This window comes from Rhipicephalus microplus, chromosome X (assembly GCF_043290135.1).
Source record: "Rhipicephalus microplus isolate Deutch F79 chromosome X, USDA_Rmic, whole genome shotgun sequence".
NCBI classification, from domain to species: Eukaryota; Metazoa; Arthropoda; class Arachnida; order Ixodida; family Ixodidae; genus Rhipicephalus; species Rhipicephalus microplus.
The window spans coordinates 283,981,047-284,001,622 of NC_134710.1; the positions used below are offsets into that span (position 1 = coordinate 283,981,047).

Sequence of the window (20,576 nt, forward strand, 5' to 3'; positions counted from 1 at the left end):
ACGTGCAACGAAAATCAATGTGCACGCGCAGTATATACACCATAACACGATGCTGATACCGGAGCATCGCGCCGCCTCGCCACCAACCGCTGTACGGCGTCCGGCGAGGACGCTAAGCTTGCAGTGCGCGGAATTCAAAACGAAAGTATACCACGGACTCTGCGCTCATGCATGAAACCGGTATTGAGCCTGAACAATATATACCACACGAACGTTCACGCAGGCTGGCCTGCACCGGTATCTAGTATGACGCGTTCATTCAACGAGGTACACTGGCACGTTGGGTTTAGCGTCGCAAAACCACCACGAGAGACGCCTACAGCATTTTCGCCTCCACATGCGGCAGCGGGGATTCGATCTCGCGAACTGCGGGTCAGCAGCCGAGTACCTTAGCCCCTACACCACCGCGGCGGGGCTCAACAGTTCATCATCCACCGTTCACAGCCTGTTGATCCCGTTGTTAACGTGGTCGTGTACCGTATTGAAAAGCGCGCTAAGCACGAAAAGGCATCGCGACATATCATGTAGCGATACCTTTCCAATCAGTTTAGTTGGGCATCGGCGCAGCGTGGGCTTGCGTCTCATCGTCGTTTGACTTCAGTCTCGGTCAGTGGCTACGCCAAAACAGGCGCGCAGGTTTTGGAGACTATATACGCGGTATAATCACTATCAGCCGCTCAACTAAGCGAGATAACAGCAAGTGTGTACGAACGAGTACGCGTTCATTCTGGACAAGAATCGAGTATGGCAAACAATACAATAACGAAATAAACACCGCGGTATATACGACCACGCCAGATTTCGGCACGCCCCAGATAACGAGAGAGCTATTCCCAAGAACTCGACCCTTATCTTACACTCGAGAAAATAAAATAAAAAAATTTTCTGGAGGGGGAGGAGAGCATATCTCGAATGATTGCCCGTCTCTGATAATGTGCTCACGTGCGCGCGCACTGCCTTGACTCCGAACAAAGTCGCCTTTATTTCGCTTCCACCGGATGCGCTATCTTCGGCATACGAAGTGTCCCGATATCTTCGAGAACACCGTGCGCAGCGTTATCCGGCGCGCTAAGGGGCTCCGCCTTTGTCAGCTATAGATTAGAGAAGGAACCGCACGTGAGCAATCGGCGTTCAAGGAGAGTCTTACGCGCGGCTCTGCAACGCACGGCCGGTTATCTCGACTATTGTTCCGACTCTTTTCTCCGGTCAAATGCTTGACACTTCGCTTCCTCTCCCGATGACACCGTTAGCAAGCGCGATCCGAAGCGGTCACCTTTTGACAAACCATTGCGTCAGCCATTATCGTGGGCTCGAGAGGAGTGGCGTTTCTCCGATATCAGGCCAACAGCTTCCGCAACACAAAGTTTGTCGAAGAAAAAAAAAGTGATCTTTTTTTCTTCTTTTTGTCAAAATGTACGCAGAGAGGGCTAGACTGTTGCATGCCGATATGGTACCAAGAAAACGCTATAAATTAGTTTGCAGCTGCCTTCGCTGCAGTATTTCACGCTGTCACTGTGTCCTGTACTTGAAATTAGATGTAGATTAATTAGGTATAGTTTCCTTGAAAGTCCAGCTATTCTCAACATTTCGATGATTGATTGATTGATATGTGGGGTTTAACGTCCCAAAACCACCATATGATTATGAGAGACGCCGTAGTGGTGACTCCAGAAATTTAGACCACCTGGGGTTCTTCAACGTGCACCCAAATATGAGAACACGGATCTACAACATTTCCGCCTCCATCGCAAATGCAGCCGCCACAGCCGGGATTCGATCCCGCGACCGGCGGGTCAGCAGCCGAGTACCTTAGCCACTATAGACCACTGCGGCGGAGCAAATCTCAGCCTCTCGCACGTCACCTTCGTACGCGTACTCTTCTGGAAACTTGACCGCAGAATACGGGTCCATGTGGTTAAACATACACCCCTTTCATTCGTTCGAACTTTCTCTCCAAAGTGGAAGCGGAAACAACCGAGCGGCTCCTCGTCGCTCGCTCGATGAAGGTTGCGAAATGCTCCTCACACTGCTTTGCCTCTTCCCTCTCACGGACAATGCCTATTCCGAGCCGAGGTATGCATGGAGCTTGCTCCAGTGTTTTAAAACACGTCCTATGAATCGAAACATCAGCTAGCTGGCTTGACGATGCGATACATTCCATAAAACCGCCGAAAACCACCCTAGCTGCATGCCACACCAGTACCTCATGAGGCAATTTGTAGATAATTCCACGCAAGCAAGCCTCGAGCGGCGCCGAAGCTCTGCCAACCGATAGAGCCAAAATAACGACCCGTTAAGTGGGCGGTCAGACGCAGGTTATGTTAACATAGCTAGCTTAAGATATACTCCTCTGCAGCACACGGATGCGAACGAGCAGGCTTATCGGGTCGTTTCGAGGCGTGTAGCGCACCGATAAGGCTGCGAGCCGCCGCTGCTGCTATAATACGCTTTTGAGAGCGCGTTGTCGCCTTGCACGTGTCCGCCCGCAAACGTGTGCAGAGATCTACAAACGCCTCATTTTCCATGCCCAGTCTGTTTGTCGAGCGTTCCCGAGTCTGGCAAACAAGGCCACACTTACAGCGTGCGCAGTGAGAGCGTACTTACATCTGCAGGCAGTATAGGTTGAAGGTGCGCCGCAGCGTGATACAAACGAAACATGCAAGCGACCTTCGCGAGGCATGCGCCCACCGATTATTTCGGCTGACTATTTCGCCAGTCCCTTCGATACTGGAAGGAAGGCGTGGAATTAGTCGCGGGCGCAGCAACCACATAGGACGTTGTGTGTGACATCAGGAAGCAAAAAAAAAAAAAAAACGGGAACCATTTCTTTGTTGAGAAAATGGGGACGAGCGAAACTTGGCACGTTCATGCGATTTTCTTACCACTTTTCTTTCTTTGTTTCTAACACTGTTTCTTTCTACCACCGGAAGACGGCAGGAAGTGAAACGGCTATGATTGGTTGCGGGCGTGGCCTGAGGGCGCGCCTACATAGTAGGCATCGTGCCTAATGGCTTAGGTTCCGGGCGCCGGAACACGAGCTCATGCCTTCACATCCAGGCAACAATGAAATGTGGCAATGGCAAATGGCAAGCTACCTCGATAAAGTAACAGACTACCACGTGAGAAACGGCTGATTGCCGACAAGCCTACTATCGAGCGAGGATCAATGATTGCAACAGTGCACATACCAATACGCACGTGACCGAAGCACCTTCGAGCACCTCATTTCTGCACCCAGCAGGAGCCAAATTTGAGGAGCTTGCTCGCCACGCTTCTAATGCTCGAGGCATGCCCCTTCACGTGTACGCTAGAGGCGCAGCAGTGCAATGTACGCACTACACGCCCACCATAACTTTAATTAAAGGGACACTAAAATCAAATAATTTACGTCAGAGGGAAAGCTCAATGTAGGAAAACATCTAAAACGACTGTGTTATACACACCAGTGCGCTACTTACCAAGAAATTAAGGTAAATGCCCAAGAACAAAAGTGCCGTAGATGGACATTCTCAAAAATGATCCCGATGACATCAGACAGACCGCCTACAATTAATCACTAGTAATCAGTCTAGCTGCACTAAATAAAGAACCTTCCGTACATCAAGAGATGCCATAAAATGCTGCTTGTTCGTTTCTGTTTGATTCATGAAAAAAAAAAAAAAGAACCGCCGTACGTTACTCTGGGGAATGGCATGAGTGGTTCGAAAATCTAAAGTTACTGTATATTCTTCCTACTAAAGGTAGCATATACAGTATCTCTACAAAAATCCAGTTTTCGCGTAGCTACACTGGACATGTGGTGCCATCTAGCGGGGCGAAGTTAAACCAAAAAACATCTGCAATGATCTTAGAGAGCGGGTGCGCGCGCCCGCCATCTCGGAGGCTATGGTTGTTGCTGGTATGGCTCCCGCTGCTTTCGGTCTGCTGGTACTAGCGCAGTAAAGCCGGGCAACATTGTGCAAGGCAACATTGACGTGAGCCGGTCCGGTCCATAGAGTTTCATACAATAATACCTAAAGAGGAATCTAGCGCTGCAATCGTGTACATTCATGAGAATTATGGGAAGTACAAGCTTCGGATTGGATCGCGTTAGCCGATAAACTGTCTACGGATCTTTTTCTACAGTTTCAATTTCGTTCTTCACGTAGAGTGGGTAGTGGGGTGAATGCAAAAGACTGAAGCTGCGCCTTTGTTGTTCAAAGAAGCTGAAAACTGCTAGGCCTCTCAAAACTCGTTGAAATCAACTGCACAAAGACGGCGACGCGAAGTAGACGCACCGCCACGCTGTTCTGACTCGACTTTACAACAAAACGACAGGTCCGTTGTGGGCAGACCACTTGAAGAGATGCACCTGGCATCGCAGCAGACGAAACGTTAGGTGTTTCTCACTTAGTACTGTGCTGTTATTTTTATAAATAAATATAACGTACTTTCGAGGGCAAGACAAGAATGTTTGTTTTGAAATTTTCTAAAGAATAATTCATTACATCTTGTTGTCAAATCTAGAACGCAATGGCAGAGCAATGCGAACCCTGATGGTTAAATTTGTCCAGGTTTCACTTCTACCGCGTAGTCACAAACAACTTTTGCAATAAAGTTTGCATACAAAAAATGGAGCATGTTTTAGTTAAACATAACTTTATATCACTTTGTTTTATACTCAGCAAACAAGCGTCGCAAATCTCAAGAACTTGATTCATCCGAAGCAGATCCGAAGCCTGTACTTCCCATAATTCCCATGGAGGTACAAGTGACGCTGAAGGAGCCCACGTAGACACTAGCGCCAGATTCCCCTCTAGGTATTATTGTATGAAACTCTATGGTCCGGTCAGTCCGCTTCTTGCGGAGGGTAATTTGAAGTGTGCTAACCCAATGCGAACCACTGAAACGTGATTTTATTTCTAAATAGGCCCTTCCTTGGCACAAGAAGTTTCTGGAGCGCTATGTTCATCAATCGACGTCAACTTAATAGTTGCCTTTAGTGTCCCTTTAGGTATTGAAGCACACACTATGCCATTCGTCATCCTGCTAATATGCGCGGTACCCACTACACACGTATAAGGCATTATGTGAACTTCGTGCTACGAAGGAGGCTCACCGACAGGCGGACCCCGAAGTGAGAGACCACGAATAGGAGGCCAGAGAACCTTGACTCGGGACCTGTATTGACATTGACTTCTCCAACTTTCAACTGCAACCTCTATTTCAAGATACCCTCGCCACATACTTCACCAACGACAAAATCGTACTCTTTAAAGGTAAACGCATCCCATAGCTTTGTAATCAGTAATGTAATCCTCGTATATCCGATCGCATGCAATTAATATATATGTAAATGATTACATCTTACGTATATAAGTGTATATACAATCAACACTATAACCACGTGTCACGTCTTGATGATGATGATGGCAGAGGACTTGTACGGACGCCTCACGGCTTCTCAAGATCAGTTCCGAGCAAGCTCTTCCATCAACATTCACTTCGTGGAGTTGGCGGGGTTCTTTTGGTGCACGACACCGTCGCCACCTAAATCTTCAATCAAAATAAACTTCGCCTGAGAAAAAAATGACGGTGGCGATGCTACTATACTGCAACCTGTGAATGATAGGCCGGTGCAACCGACCTGTCCATGCGACGCAATTTCATTTGGGAAGTGTAGCTGCAGTCAATCAGGCCACAGGCTTATTTGAAAGCAGATTACGAGTCTCCAAGACTGACCTATACAACAACAGCATGCAGCGAGCGCTATAAGCATAGGTTATAGATCATTAAACAGCGGCGCTGACGGAACCCATATATGGAGCTGACTGCGCTCGACGGGATTTTTCTCTCCACCTGCGAAGTCTGAAAGCAGCCGATATACATTAAATGATCGGGCTTCCGATGCCCTTTGAAAAGGCTATATAGACTTGCAAAAACAGTATACGTTCTATGTCCTTTTGAGTTTCTGAATGTGCAGACTAAAGTGAAAGTTAATTTGGACTCCACAAGAAAAAGTCAACGCGCATATGTCTGTCTGCACGGGTTTGTTCGCTTTCGCTTCACGGCTGCGCTGATAGTCACTGACTCATTTGTGTCCTTATGCGACACAGTCATTGAAACGTCGGGTCAGTCTAAATTGCGAAGCATCCTTAGCGAACTTCGGCGACTTAGGCCATATCTATCTATCTATCTATCTATCTATCTATCTATCTATCTATCTATCTATCTATCTATCTATCTATCTATCTATCTATCTATCCGCCTACGACTTTTAGCTCTAGTGGCCGTTTAGATAATGGGATCTATACTGAAATTGATGTGGCATAACATGACTGCATGACGAGCATAAGTGACTAGCCATAACATGAAAATCATGGCATGTATGCAATGATTTACATGTAATGGTCTTGCTGCTCTTGCGGTGGTTTCGTTCAAATGACATATTGCAAAACTGGCATGGTATGACATGACTGCATGGCAAACATAAGTGACACGCTCTAACGTGGAAATAACATGCATGCAATGCAAGTCATGAGTACACGCCACGCTCATAGCGCACTCGCGGTCGTTTCGCTAGCTAACCATATACCAATTTTGGTGTTACGTGACGTAAATAGACGACGAACACAAGTGCCAGGCGCAACCATGATAATTAAGATATGAAAGTGATGTACGGCATAGCTTACGTTCGCCCAGTAACGTTGTGCTGATTTTAAGGTGACATATCAACCTTCCTCATAGGTGCTTCACACATCATCAATTCGCATTGTAGGTGGGATCTGCGCATTTCTTAGTTTTTAATGTTAACATTATAAACTTAAGACTAAAGTGGCTGTAGAACGTATTTATTTCGTATGCAGCTTGCGAACGCGCGTATATATATGTTTGGACTGCATCCACTGGCAAATATGTTACTTTTTTTAATGTTGAGACATGCAAACTTCGAGCGAGGTGTTCTCACGTAAATCAAGATGGTATGTTTTTCTTTTCCCACGATCGGCACAGGGTATAAAGTTAAGTGAATGCAGGAACAGCGCAACCTAGAAGTAGTTACTTCGTAACTACGGAAGCGAAAAAACAAGGACAGAAAAGAGCGCTACAGCGCTCTTTTCTGTCCTTGTTTTTTCGCTTCCGTAGTTACGAAGTAACTACTTCTAGGTTGCGCTGTTCCTGCATTCAGTTATGTCCTACCAACTTGCCCAAGCTTCCACGCTTTATAAAGTTAAGGCTCTGCGCGTAGAGGTAGAGAGGTCTTGGTTCGAGAGGTTGTTTATGCACTCGAGTCAAGTGCGTATGCGCCGCTTGCTTGTTTACTGCATTGTTTTTCCCACACAAGATCAGTGGCAAATTACAGAATGGAAAGTCAAACTGATATATATATATATATATATATATATATATATATATATATATATATATATATATATATATATATGTGTGTGTGTGTGTGTGTGTGTGTGTGTGTGTGTGTGTGAGAGAGAGAGAGAGAGAGGGAGGAGAGACCAGGGCAAGTGCTGCTCAACGCAGCCGGCAATGAGGCGCCAAGCGTTTTCCCTTCGCCGGCTGCAGCAATGCAGCACCTCGCGCTGATTGATGGGTGCCGCTGGCCAGTGCGAGAGCAGCTGTAGCGTGTGTGAGAGCGACGATCTACGGCCGCGAGAGAGTGGCAGGTAGACCATGGTGCTATAAACCGCGCAACTCGGCTGAAAACAATTACTCCGCGTCGGTCTATAACTTCCACAGTTATGTATCATCGCATCTGGCAGTAATAAATTCGCGGCTACACAAATGCCACCTCTGGAAAATCTCGACTCGTAAACGCATGGTTCCGATTTATCAGCTGACTTCTCCATCAACGAGAGATGCAAAAGAGGCCCGCTACATTTAGCGGGCGCTCGATCAAGCGGCCGCAGAAACCTCCAATCAGTGCCAGTGTACCCCCCTGTTCGCTTGCGTTCCGCGAAATTTAAGTGTTCACGTGAGTATTATGCAAAAGCTTTTGACGTTCGATGGCAGGCTTGCAGACACGTTTCCACGAGTAGCTCACACGTTCGCGTAGACGACTTTGCCGCTCTATCACAGTGCCCCAGGGCTTGTTGCGGCCAGCTGCTAACGCTACTTACAGAAATGTCGATACGAGCTAAATATGCTCCAACACGAGGCATGTTGCTGCTTTTCATATGGAGGTTATTTTACAAAGGCGACGAAGGAATCTAATGTATTTGTTACGCAGCGAAATCGAGAGAATATAGCAGAACGCCGCCAGTGACGAGCAATAAAGACGGCAAATTACACCACAATAGAAGAGAAGTTTGAAACAGAATGATTTGGCTGCCACAACAGAAAAGAACAAAAGAGAGACGTAACTCCCGCATACACACAACACACATATCAGTGAAGTTAAACGTAAATTTAACGCAAGTGTGATTAGGCAAGGAGCACAACGTTAGCCCTTACGCTAAGTATTGAAATGTCCATATGTCGCCGCTGGCAACAGCCGACACCGAACTGAGTATGCAAATTCATTGGAAAGTGCTCCCTTTTAAACTGGTCTCCCGGTGTTCACGAATGGTGAGATCTTGGGTAAACTTAGCGCAGCCCCGAGGGAAGACCAAGGTACCGAGTGAGGACGATGGTCGGGGCGAATACCGGCAGGGTCTATCCGCGGAATCTAAACAAAGAGAAACGATCGATTCTGCACCAGCTCACCTCGATGCCAGTCAGCCGATGTCCACGGAGTGCCCGACTCGAGAGAGAAGTGGTGACAAAAAGCGCGCCGCTCCGAGAACGCCGGCCGGCAACTGCTGCGCCGGCTAGCGTAGTAGTACGGAGAGAGAAAACCGACTAGCTCTCGCAAACGTCGCGCACGAAACGAAGCACAACGGCGCAGTGACGCCGGCGGCGGAGAAGCGCTCACTGCTCGCCAGACACCGCTCCAAGGACGGCCAAGGAAGGCGACCACGGCGCATGCGCGCACGTGCGCGCTCGTCTGATGCGCCGCCGCGCCCGCCTCCTCCTCGCTCGCGACGCGTTCGATTCCGCGCGCACGACAACAGCAGCGGGGAAGCCGGCGACAAACAGCCGCCCTCTCAGCGGCGCTGATCTCGCCCAGACAGCGGCGTACAGCGAGATCGCTCGTCGGCCACACGATGACCGAGCGACTCCGTCCGCTCACATCGTTCCGAGGCTACTGTGTCTCCTGGCGCCGCTAAAGAGGAGGGCAATTGACCCCCCTAAGACCTTTCTCTCAAGAGCGAAGCAATTGAGCGAAGCTCAACCTAGCCACCCGAGGCTGACGCCCCACGACGCCAACCGCCTCCAACATCCCGTTCCCTCCATCCTCGACGTAAAATATAACCGAGATTTTCTAGCTTTACGTGAGAAGTGTTCTGTGTCGTGATGTACATGCTGATTTGACGAGTACCGAGTTAGCCCCTTACGAGGACTAGGCGAATCCAATTTACAATGCAGACCTCGACTTCGACTTACTCTATCCAGCCTAGTTCAACCACGTAACTTTCAATCCCCCCACCCTACCCATAAATATTGTTGCGACCGAGGTTTGCAGGCACCGGAGGTCCGGGATGAAGTTGTCGAGGCAGGAGGAAGAGAGACTTGAAGAGGGTTTATTTACCATATATAGATGGTGAGCTCTCGTACATGACGAGCTCATTCTTACATGGTGTGCTCTAGAATCTGGCGTTGCTCCACATGGCGCTCCTTTGAATGAGCCGGGTGGCTCATTATAAAATCTAGGGATCTGGGGAGAACACCTCCCCAGATCCTTAGATCACGGACCACGTGCAGATGGTACTATCCAATCACAGATAACACACAACTGGCGAGAGAGACGAGCATGCACGGCCCACGTGAACATCCAATATTGAGGCGTCATCACTGCACTCCAAGGTGGCGCCAGCGGGGCTCTTTCTCGTCCTGTGTGCCGCTGGTCGACGTGTCCCAAGCTCATGACAGCGTACATCAAAGGGTCCGCCGATCTGTTCGCTCAATTAGCGGGGCGATTTGCGGCGGCCGCCACGATCTCTTCCAAGGAAGATGCTATATTTGTTGTCCTCCCTCGAACGGCTTACGGCGGCGTGGTGACACGACGTCTCACCCTCCGTCTAGGAGGGAAAATACCTGGCGGGCATAGGCAGCCGGCCGGCCGCCTACTTGTTTGAGGATTAAAAGAGCGCCGCTTCCTCGTCAGCTCTGGCGCCAGTCACAACACTATGTGGACCACTTTCCTTATCAGAGAGCCGAGCCTACAGCCGAAATAATAATTTGGCGCACATAATAATTTGGCGACAGGACATGTTTGTTAGAACGCACATTACCTGGTCAATATAGAGCAGAGGGACTAGGGCGACCCCGCAAGTTCTGTACAATTACACATGCCTCGCAACATCACTCAATCCCGACATACAGCTTTCGCGTGACCACATACAATGAGCAGCTAGGCGGAAATATTCCCGATAATTTAGTTATTTTGCTCGAGGCAGCCCCAAAGTTTCGCGTATGTACGTCTCTCGAGTTTCCGTAGTACATACACGAAGAGTACTAATTTCATGAAACAAGACTGAAAACAGGAAACTACGACAGTACATAACCTAGGAAATTATTCGATATGCTATACCCTGTAATGAAATCAATCGCTTTTTCTCAGTTTTTTCTTCTTTTTTTCCATATGAGAACCTCTCTTTTTCTCGTCGCGCGTGGAAGAATTCGTTATGAAAGCGAAAGTGGTTTGCCTGAGATGTGGAGTAATGAAGGGAGATGTGGAGGTTGAACTATGAATGACAAGCTAAAAAGTAATAATAAACAAGACAGAAAACAGCGCACAGAAAGTGGAGGGACCCTTTAATCGTTTCTGCTTGAAAACCGAGTAAAACGCCATTTCAACCCATTTTCGTCCTTACACATCTAAAGCACACGTGTAACGTCCCTTGGCGCTGATCCGCAATCTTTGTTAAGCACTTTCGAGCTCTTCGGCAGTGACTCTATTTGTTTGTAATGAAATTTACCCGATTCGCTCAAGAAACTTCCGTTTTAAGTCCCCCCCCCCCCCCTCTGTTATCCTGCGCGGCGAACCGTATTGCTGAGCGCAATTAAGGACACCTAGGCGAAAATTTATAAAAGGTTATCCACGGCAGGTGCACGCACGACGACTGTTTGTTGAACCGAGGTGCCGGAACCTTTATCCGACACTCGCAGATAGCAAACACGGTCACCTGCTGAAGTCATCGGAAGACGTGCTCTCATGAGTCATATATAGAGTCAGTTCATGATGACAAATGAATGAAGCATAACTAAGCAGTATATGTAACACGCGAAATTGTGGTGGGAAGGGGGGGGGGGATGATGAGGTCTTTGATAATAATTTGTACATACTGACAATCGGCATATACCAATAACATCTGAGAAGTGACCAAGAATGTTGCAACATTGCTAGAACCCTCCCGTTTGGGGTTTATTTTTTCTCTTCTTACAAACACCGCCAATATGTATTGATAAGTCACCAGGACATAAAAATAACGACAATGCAGCAGCTATAGCTATATGACGAAAGTATCATTAGTTACTTTTCTACCCGTCCTATGTGTGAGAAGGGCATTTCAGTGTTCAGAACACGTTTCCGAATATAAACAAATAAGTAAATAAATAAATAATCAAATAAATACGCAGCGAATTTCATTTCATTACTGCACCACTTGATACGGATGGAACGTACATGTCTTTCTGGAGAATTTCGAAATAAGAAGTATTATACGAGCACCGGACGGACGCCTCATATGTACAAGACGCCAACATACGAGAGAGTACTTCTTTCTTTTTTTAAAACAGTAAACAAACGAGAAAAAGCGTCCATTCCTCCCGCTCCTGAACGCTTGTGTTACTATAACGATGGTGGTAGAAAACATTTCATTACAGAAAACGTACCAGGGGGTTGCGGCATATTGCATGCTTGAGTGGCAAGACCCTATTGCGGGACGCCAATGGAGTTGGCCACTGCCCGAGCGCGCCTCACCAAGGAGCGTTGAGCATCCAAGGTGGAGCAGCCGAGTAGGTACTCCTCCCAAGCCTCTCTAGATGGGATGGGGAAAGGGGATGAAAAAAGGAAGTGGGTTGTAGGGGCATGAAGCAATGACGTGGTAGGTGTCGGCCAGGACCTGGCAAGTCGAGCAGATGCCACTGATTCCCAGCAAGAAATTCCTGGCGACCGCCGGACTGAGATAGGTGTTTGTCTGGAGGCGGCGTAATATTCGTTCGTCCGCTTTCTCCAGATAGTTAAGACTTTCTAAATGACCCGCTTCGGTGGTCTAGTGGTTATAGGGCTCGATTGCAGACCCACAGGTCACGAGATCGAATCCAGGTTTGAGGCCCGTGTGCTTCGATTTGAGTGCACGTTAAAGAAATCCCAGGTGGTCAGAAATCAACGAAGCCCTCCACTATGGCGTCCCTCATAATAATATCGTGGTTTCGGGACGTTAAACCATAACATATATTGCTACTTTCTTGAGGTCACTCGAGTGCTAGTCACCGTCAATATACCTCGTCAATATACCAAGAAAACATCGTTAGTTACTCTGTATAACAGGCCACTGAGGAAGGCTGATTATGGCCTCATAAAGTTCTTACCATCTCCATCGTGACACAAAGTGCGTTTTAAGTGTACGCACCGGATTAAGCCACCCCCGTAAGCCCTTCGAAAGGCGAACTCCATTCAATCCCCATAGTGTAACACGGGGCAGCATTATTCCACATTAATTGCCCACACATCTTTCGAGATTATAGCGCGCCGCGAATGTTCACTGTCACGATTTTTTCCGCTTCTCGTTCTTCTTCTTGGGGCAAACGCTTAATCGGAGTGTTGCCCATATCGTTCAATTCGCGAAACATACTTTTTTCCCCTTTTGGGCGCGGAATCATAACAACGCGCTATGGCGCCGTTCTCCCAAAAGGGCGCTGAGAAAGAAGGAGAGAAAGGCATCGACCATGGCCTGAAATGCCGTTATTCACCTTCTGGCCGACTTTCTTTTCCTGGAGCAGAAAGCCGGCTAGGGGCCACGAGTTCTCGGGCGAACCAGCGACCGAACCGTGGCGGCGGGAGCATATTTTCGAACAGCAGGACGCCGCGTGTTTTCGGACGCCGCTTGCGCGTGGCCGACGTCCCCCATTCCTCCTCTCGCTCTTAACTTGGCTCGTACGCAACGTAAACACGGCGTTTCCGCTTTGCCACGGTGTTACCTCCCCCCCCCCCCCCCCCCCGTCTCTCTGCGAATTGAACCGGTGCATCGTGCATACACACAGAGAAGGCATGCAGTCGGCGTGTCAGCAGCCTGTCGCAGCCACAACCGCCACGTCACTCGTATTCACGCTGGTGCCATGCTTGAAAGCAGGCGCCGTCGACGTACTGAGGCGCTTGTAGCGACGTCGCGAGTCCGCCTCGGTGGAACGGTGGCTACGGACTGCTGACCCGAACGAAGGTCGCGGGTTCGATCCCGGTCGCATTTTGACGGAGGCAATATGGCAGCAGAGACCCGTGTACTGTGCGATGTCAGGGCACGTTCAAGAACCCCAGGTGGTCGACATTTCCTGAGCCGTCCATCACGGCGTATCTCATAATCATATCGTGGTTTTCGAGATGTAAAACCCCATATATTATTATTACGGTAGCAACGCCGCGGCGCGTATAGCTCGACGCAAACTGACACAGCAGCTGCCTCCGAGCACAGCGCATCGGAGGCAGTAGTTCCCCTCCTTCTTCTTCCCGCCCCCTTCTGCTGCCCGACGAAAGGGTGAAGAGAGACAGAGGTGCCAGAGAAGGTGTCACCGCTCGGGACACGCGTTTCCTTTAGAGCACAGCACTTCATCTTTTTTCTGTTTGTATGAGCGCCGTTTCCTTTTAAAGACCCGGGGTAACAGCTCGTGTTGTTGCCAAATGCCGTTCGCGATACATGTCACACGTGCGAGCGACTCGGCCGCTGTGACTCTGCAGAATTCGCCGCGCTTTTGATTTCGTCGGGCTAATACAGTGGACGCCGGTACGAAAACTGTTATCGATAAATCCCGCACACCGCGAGCGTGGAGGAACTTCAGAAGAAAGGTGGGGTGAATTTTCCGCCATACCGACCCACAACGCTTGGGCGGCTGTGTTACAAACTTAAACGTTACACAAAGGAAAATCTATAGTGAACTATCCATGACCACAGAATGGAAGGCAGACAGAATCGAGATACGTACAAATTATGGTATGTCAGATCGAAGAGCTGGGCGTGTTGGTATAGCATGATTTTAAACAGAAGAAGCAAAGAAGACGACGGACGCCTTCTTTGAATGTCTCTCTTTTTGTCTATTGTCTTGTTAGCGCCTTCTACTTCGAACCAAATTATGCAACTCTATTATTATTATTATTATTATTATTATTATTATTATTATTATTATTATTATTATTATTATTATTATTATTATTATTATTAATATTATTATTATTAATAGAAAATCGAGAGGCTACTATAGTGTGCCTTATAAATACCTGGGAATTTGTGGCAATCAATGCATTGCAGCAGTCCCCAGGAGGCGGAAAGAAAACGACTAATACTCACGCGAGCAATGGATTTGCAACCAGTCTAACAGCGCCGCGTAACATTCTTCTACACGCCTTTCTTGCGTCTCCAAACAAATATGCTGGATGTTTCTTGTCTGAATGACTTGAACAACGTACAGCTAAATACCCCTTCTTTACCGAGTTTCCTTCTTACAGATCTTAAATGATAAACCACTGCATAAATCTTGCAAATTATGATACAGTATGCCCCGCCGCGGTGGTCTAGTGGCTAAGGTACTCGGTTGCTCACCCGCAGGTCGCGGGATCGAATCCCGGCTGTGGCGGCTGCATATCCGATGGAGGCGGAAATGTTGTAGGCCCGTGTGCTCATATTTGGGTGCACCATAAAGAACCCCATGTGGTCGAAATTTCTGGAGCTCTCCACTGCGGCATAGCCAGCATCAATAAAGGTTTTTTCCTCCTCCTCCTTCACTGCGGCGTCTCTCATAATCATATGGTGGTTTTGGGACGTTAAACCCCACGTATCATCATCGTCATGATACAGTTGCCTCAAAACCAATTACAATTAAGGCACAGGGGAAGCCTTCATTTTTATGGTCAAGTCTAACGAGAACATGCGCGCATACCCGACCACTCCACCAAAGCGAACACATGTAAGTCGTCATAATGTGACCGCCAATACATGTAAAGTCATGAGCAATATGAAAGGAAACACTGCAATTGTGTTCTTGAGGCCATATTTAAACTAAATGGGCAGGCACAGGCGCGTTCATAACACCAAATGTTCCAGTGGATGCGCTACATCATGTGAATCATACATAGCTTTTACATCTGTGCATCCCGAGTAATGACTGCTTAAACAGGAATTTGGTGTTCCCCTTCTATTGCTCACGAGATAACGTATACGCATACAGATGGGTTAGCAGGAACAACACTGGGAATTACGAACCAACGCTGATTTGACGAGTCACCGAAAGTAAACGATACCCCCCCCCCCCCCCCCACCCCACCATCTCTTTATTTACCTCGATATGCCCCTTCGGAAGCCCCAGGGAAGCAAAGGAAAAACTCGCTCACCGCATGCGTAGTTTCGAGAAAAGGCCATAGGGCTTCGGGCTAAGCAGTCGTCGCGTTGCTCGCCAAGGTGCCCACTCGGCCGTTCCTTTAAACGCGTAAACAACGAGTCCGCGATGCAATGACAAAGAGCGACGCGCGTCAGCGGCAAAACAGCCGAGAGCGCAGCGGAGTGCTCGTCTTCGAAGGCTCGTTTCTCTCCTCGCAAGGCACGAAACGGAGGCGGGAGGTCCAAATTTAGAGCGAGGCCGCGCACCATCGGCCGGTCCACCATAACGCCGAAATACCGGCGGGCCTTATTCATGCTCGCCCCCGGAAGACCTTCCTGCAGCCGCGCCGGTCGCTCAACCGCCGCACCGCTTCTCTGGTGCGTAGTACAATCACCCGCCACGGGAAGGAAGGAAAGAGGAAGCCCGCCACCGCCGACCCCATTCATGCTTCTCCGCCACTCACGCCGGCCACGGAACGGCGATCACTTGTCGTTCTTTCGTTCCATTTTTTTCGGGAACCATAGGTGCCTGATGCGGGCCCGCACAGGGCTCGTGGGCGATCCAGATGCGTCACACTGTGACAGGCAAGAAGCCGCACTTGTTCGCGCAAGCTGCTTCCTGCTAGCATGATTCTCCCATCGTTTGTGCGACGGACGGCAAATTGCGTTTCGCCGAAGGTACTCGAAAACAAAGAACACCCCGCGCGGAAATTCGAGAGATCGATGACGGAGCGTCGAGACTCCTCGCGACAACGTTAACGACCGGCAGTGCACAACGGTAACCCCGGCCGCCACGGGTTCGCGGAAGTTGGCACCCCCTTCATTTCATTCAGCACGCGTAAGAGACACCCGGGACGGTCGCAAGGAATTAAACTGACAGAAGACGCGCCTTGCGACGCGGGCCGAAGGGAAGACCTCAAGGCACAGAGCAGCGCCGACGACGAAACCTGCGTTCCATGTATACATACTCGAGTTACAGACGCGCGCAAGAAAGAAACTGTGCCGGCGTTACCTCGCACTGATCGAGTTTTAGCACAAATGGATTGCTTTGGAGACTACCGCTTTATGGGGGAGGCGCTGCGTCTAGCATGCATTAGAGTAATTAAGGCGTTCCTTCTGAAGCCTCGACTGTTATTCCATTTTTTTTTTCTGGCCCACCCGTGCGGTTTAGATGATGGCCATAGTTGCAGAGTGCACACGACAGAACTATAGCTATGCTGAGGCTCAGGAGGTATGTACAGAAGATGGCCGTGTTTGCAGTTTCCGGGCGCTAAAGTACGTGTGCTGCAAGCTATACGGCCACCTGCGCTACACATATAGCCAAGCGACCACACATAGAATGCAGATGTAATTGATATTTGCGCAACCATTGTGTCATGGCTGCAGACGAATCGACCGTCCACGTACAAACGTTGACAGCACCTGTGTGCCTGTGTTGGGAGTGATGAAAGCACTTTATTGAGTTGATTGTGCATGTACACATACGCATGTATGGACAGTGTATTGAAGCATAAACAGCAGCGGTTCTCAGAGAACCAACAAACATTCAAATGTTCTTTTTTTTTACGAAAAAAAGAGAAAAACTTTCCGACTCATTCCACGCAGAACGACACGCAAGTTATATCAAACAAAGAGTAAGAGAAAAAGATTAGAATGGCAGAATGTAAACAGGTGAAGAGCACGAAAGCACTTTTGTTAATATTTACATACAGAGCTCGGCATTCCACGAATGCTGACAGCGAGGCATTGGACGAAAGGCTGACTTATGAGCTGCCCCTTTTACATCTGCCCGAAAAATGCTTCATAGATGTCGTTTTTTTTTTTTTTGCCGAGGGACACTACATGGCACCGTCATGTAATGCCCGTCATGTAATGTCCCTCGGGACCGTTGAGGTACCAATAAACAAAACAAAATAAAATATAACAAGATTTTTTAAGGGCATGCTCGTGATGCTGTGAACGCCAAGTGCGATTCGTGTTCCTTTATTGTGGCCTTTACAAAACACGTATTTTATGCAAGCTCAACTGTATAAGAGCAGGCCATCGATTAACTGGAATTGCGGGCGACGAAAACTGGGGAAGTTCAATCGCAGCTATTCGCGAACATACGTTCGTTATATAATTTATGATAATATACGCTTATCTTTATTCCTAAAAGACAGACTGGGGCCAGGGCGCCACGCCCAAATTTATTGGTTAAATGAAATGGCCGCATGATATGATTATGTAGAGTGAGACATTATGTATCGTTCTTTCGCTTGAACCACGCGCGCGAAATACAGGGATGAAAGACTGAAAAATCGCCATTGTATAGAATATCGGCACTCGAGCCGGAGACGGAACTCTTAATGGGGCGGTCTATTCGCCTCGTCCGTGCTCGGAACAAGAAAAATGACAGCGCCGAGCGATAATAAAGTGCCAAATTCGCGCGCGAGCATCGCGAAATACACACGTCGCCGGTATTGCGGCCCCACCCACTCGTTACAAAAATAATGTACTGCGGTTTTACGTGGGCGAATCTCCGACGTAGTTGTTGAGGCTCGTTATTCTAAAATTCGAACAACTCCGAATTAATTATGACCACCTTGGGGGGTTACTTGACGCGCACCTATATCTTCGTACACTGGGCGTTTTTCTCTCCCCCCCTTTTTTTTCACTGGCGTAAAAGGGGGGGGGGGGTAGAGGGGCGGTAAGGAATCGATGCTCTTGCGCTTTCTTTAGTTTTGCAGCTGTATAGATACATGAATACACAATAAAACGAGCAATCTCTACACAAATAGTGCTTCAAATCTCTGTCTCGGGAAAAATTGGCCCCGTATCTGCGTGATAATCTGCAAATGTCGTCGAAAGACGATATTATTGTGTCTGGAGAGAGTGACCAAAACGTTTATTTGATGTTCTGCGCAAGAAAATCGGTGAATGGTAATTTGGAGGCGCTGCGTCAGAGTGCCTCGAGCGCGCAGCGGAGGCGAACGAGCGCATCAAGTCACGTTACACGTGAGAAATGAGCGCTATCTGGCAGTTATCCTGGAAAACGGGGCGTGCGCCGTGCGCGCCCGTCTCGGAGGTGAGAAGGTGTAGAACGCAAGGCGACGGGTAGGTGCCACCACCGTGTCGTCTTAGCAAAGCATCGGAAACAATAGCTTTTTCGTGCAAGCGTCGCATAGTCAGCGCAACGTGATAAGTGCTATGGTCTTTAGAATTACTTATGTATGCATTTTTCAGTAAAAGATGCACATACAGAATATATACGTGTTGTTATGGTGCCTCAGATATGTGCAATAATTGCTTTTGAGTTGACAATCGCACAAGTATGAACGCTGAACCTTGAGCAACATTAACATTGGTGGGCGCTGCAGATGGAGTCGGCCATTTAGGGTATCGGCTGGTGCAGTTCAGAATACCCGGTACCGTTAAGGGTGGACAAACAGACAAATGGACAGACAGACAGACAGACAAAAATTATCGTGCGAAGGTCCTCAAGAAAGACGATCGTCTTTACAAAAAAAAAAAAAACTTTCGGGCTGCGTTTCTGTTTTTCACTTTGACCAGGAATCGAACCCACACCCTCGTGCTTAGCAGCGCCACAGCCCCGAAGGCCACCACGGTCAAGAACATTTTTTAAAGAATATATGGATTATTGTGAGTGCGGCGCGGCGGTACAGACCTCTTCAAAAAAAAAAATATCAACTCCTTTGTGGATATTATAACAAGAGTATTAAAGCTGACGTCACAGCTTCGACAGTGCATTTTACGGGGAGTCACGCACATCAGTAAGTGCCGAAAGAGGGTTATAACGGCGCCCAGTGAGGCTTAATTCGTTGACAAGGCGAGTAGCTGCGAGAACGACGACACCGTCAAAATGGCGGGGGGGGGGGGGGGGGGGTGCACCGAGAGGGTGGGCACCATCGCACACCACCTTGCGTGGCATAAAAACTCGGATGGTGGCGGCGGCGAAGAACGCCCTCTTCCTATTTTTACGCGCCGAGGTCGTCGGTCGGCGCGCCTAGCGAGCCACCACCGCCAACAACCACAACACACGGCCGCCGCCGGTCGGGGACACGAACGACGTCAAGAGATGTGGCACGCACGCCAGGATCCCCCGCAGAGCCTGCTCGCCAGTGTTCTGGCCGCGCCCGTGCGAACAAAACATGCCCACACCGCAACTCGAAGCGCCTCGAGGCAGTATTTATTATTTTTTAAAGACAATATTCTTTCTTGGGGACCTCCGACGCAAAAATTTTGTCCTGTCTGTCTGTCTGTCTGTCTGTCTGTCTGTCTGTCTGTCTGTCTGTCTGTCTGTCTGTCTGTCTGTGTGTTTGTCCACTCTTTACAGTAACAGGGCACTTTAAACGGCACCAGCAAATATCCTAAACGGCCGACCCCATCCGCAGCACCCACCAATGTTGCTCAAGGTTCAGCGTTATTACTTGTGCAATTGTGAATTAAAAAGATATCAGAACCCCCTCAAGCCCCCTCTAGTTACGGCCCTGGGAGCCGGCTCACTAAGCTTTAGGGACCAAGAACATGGAATATATCACCGCCGAATAACATATGCACCGAATTCTTTTTTTTTCCTTGTTAAAAGTCGTTGGCCTCAAGGAGGGGTCATGACACGCGTGTTTACGCACAAGCAGTTTACATACGCTTTACATGCAGAATTGTTCGTATAAGAGCAGACTGTGCATTGATCTGAATTTGACCTATATGTATATCTTAGAACGAACGAAACTACGTTTATTTTTTTAAACTCTGTCTGGAGTACGAATAAAATTTCTATATTTATCCCGGCCAAGAGGGCGAAAATGCGAGACAATCTCGTGTACCCTACACATTGAACGCACGTTCCAAAACAACGCCGACCAGGTGATCAAAATCAATTTTGAGCATACTCTTTCGAGGCAGACCCAGCACATCCCACCGCACAGTTACGTCACTCAATTCTATAGGGCATTTGCA

General features: G+C 48.5%; 1 protein-coding gene across 5 annotated transcripts in view; it reads right to left on the minus strand.

Moving 5' to 3' along the window:
• LOC119161454 (protein FAM13A) overlaps nucleotides 1-20,576 on the minus strand; it is a 196,345-nt gene that overhangs the window by 69,096 nt on the left and 106,673 nt on the right. For 3 of the 5 annotated variants that reach the window (XM_037413934.2, XM_037413929.2, XM_037413932.2), the window contains exon 1: nucleotides 8,695-8,895. The exons of the other annotated variants lie outside the window; for them this stretch is intronic. The gene's annotated coding sequence lies outside the window, so the exon portion shown is untranslated. Of the gene's footprint in view, nucleotides 1-8,694; nucleotides 8,896-20,576 lie in introns of those variants that run through there. 5 annotated transcript variants of the gene reach the window in all.